A 2,170-nucleotide genomic window follows, 5' to 3' on the forward strand; every position below is an offset into this window, starting at 1 on the left:
TATTCATTGCCATGACGACCGTAGGAAGAATCAAGATTGTAATAATAGTCTTCTTATGTGCTGAATCGAAAACATTTAAGTATACAGTTAACTAATACTTGTTAAAATATATGATATTTTGACTAATTATATCATTCTTTAGAGTTGTGTGCAGAATCGGAAACTATTAGTTTTACATTTAACTAACATTTGTTAAAGAATATGCTTGAATACATTCGAAAACAGAAATACCATTCAGATGCAACACAATGAGATCACTTGTTTTAATCTCAGAGAACTCGCTAAGCTAATTTTAAAGGAAATTCTTTGAATGGAGATACATAGTGAACCAGTGTTCGCTTATAAAGGTGTTGCCGACAGACGTGAATAAGAAGATGACCTAAATGACCATTCATTTCCGATTCCTAGTTTTGTTGTTAAGTGTAATAATATAAACTGGACGTACTTCCAATAGTCAGTGGTAGATATTATTGCCTATTGTAGAGTAATAATTGCATGATCATCAAAATACTAAATGCTTAAAACTAGTCAATCAACCATATGTAACTAGGTCTTGGTTATAAGGCCTTGTTTGCATATAGCTTTAAAAGTCACCTTATTCAAAAACTTCATGACAGGGCCCTACTGTTTGGCTTTAAATAAGGACACTGGTTTCAAAAGTGTGTTTTTGTATGTACTTCTGACACAAAAAAAATATATTGTCTAGTTGGCTTTAATTACACCAGGAAACAGTTGCATGTGTCTAGCTACGGATTGGTTCTCCATATACTATACACTTATAATATAGATAGATGTAAAGATATACTCTCTCTCTCTCTCTCTCTCTCTCTCTCTCTCTCTCTCTCTTCATTTTAACAATTTTTACATGTAAGTTTAATGCTTTAAGATGAATTAAGTTTATATGATGGATACAAAACATAATTATGATTGTTCAATTGTATCAATTAATCTAAGAAAAACAACATACCGTATGAAAAACATTAAAGACACAATTAAAATATGAAAAAAGCTTACGAAAATCGAACAGGATGCTAGAAAGATCATCGTTATGATGACACGCTATGAACATAAATCGTTTAAAGGCCAAATAAAATGAAACTAAAATGAATGAGCACAATCTTGAAGATGAAAAATGACGTCTTATTGTTCGCTTTAAAAGTTTATATAATAAATACTGAAACCAAATAAAAAATGAAAAAAGGATGTCCCGCGAACCGGATTTGAACCAGTGACCTAAGGATGACAGTTTTATATACCACTACAGTCCTCCGCTCTACCAACTGAGCTATCGCGGGAGCTGTCATACAGAAAGCTATGTTCAAATCATTTATTTTCTAGAGCTGTTTTCACGTTAATTGAAGTTATCTCATATTGAAAGCAATTAAATGCTTGTCAATAACATAAGTTATTACCATGATGATAGAAACAAATGATTTAGACTCTCTTTTTCTCTTTCTTCTCTTATATTGACAACAAAATGTATGTTCTTCTTTGTAGAGTTCTCCAATTAATTACACATCAAGTATTTGAGTTTGTGAAGATATTGGCGTTCCATTTTCCTGTCAGTATTGATAAAAAAAATATAAGTAATAAAAACTAAAAAAACGAACTGACTCTAACTCAGTTATTTTAGAAATGCAGTGTGATTTAAGTTAGAAAATCACAAAACAATTAAATGGAAAATGCGTCAAATATATTATCTACCCAATTGGCGTAGCCTTTGATGCCTCTGTTCCCTCGGCGTGAATATTTCAATTTATATGGTGACTTTAGTTATTTAGATTTTAATGATATATGCCAAAGCTTGTTTCCTTAATGCATTACTTTTTTCAGGCCTGTATGCATATCGCGTAGCCTTGGCGCAGTGCTTCTTGATAGATTAGCTTTATACATACATGCTGATGACATGTATGGCATAACAAACAAGGTTTAAGACACGAAGCGGTATGACCGACGATTTAAAATTAGGGATTGTCTCCAATTCACATGCGAAGACTCATTTCATTAAATTATTCCTCTAACACTCGTTTTAATCCTGTAACAAATGAAGAAATCCACGCAATTGCTAATCTTGTTCTCAACATGGTGAGAAAACCTTGAAGACATTTATCAAATGTAGGCATGTTCAGTTTTGCCATAATCCTTAACATATTTCTTAATCATGCTTTTT

The 2,170-nt window shown here is 31.9% G+C and overlaps 1 non-coding gene across 1 annotated transcript; it reads right to left on the reverse strand.

Annotated features, from left to right (window-relative positions):
* Positions 1-1,205: 1,205 nt before the first annotated feature.
* Positions 1,206-1,295, reverse strand: Trnay-gua (transfer RNA tyrosine (anticodon GUA)). Its single transcript is given in 2 exon segments — positions 1,206-1,241; positions 1,259-1,295. It is a non-coding gene; the product is annotated as a tRNA-Tyr (tRNA).
* Positions 1,296-2,170: the final 875 nt, after the last annotated feature.

Source organism: Mya arenaria, chromosome 9 (assembly GCF_026914265.1).
Source record: "Mya arenaria isolate MELC-2E11 chromosome 9, ASM2691426v1".
Classification (NCBI taxonomy): domain Eukaryota; kingdom Metazoa; phylum Mollusca; class Bivalvia; order Myida; family Myidae; genus Mya; species Mya arenaria.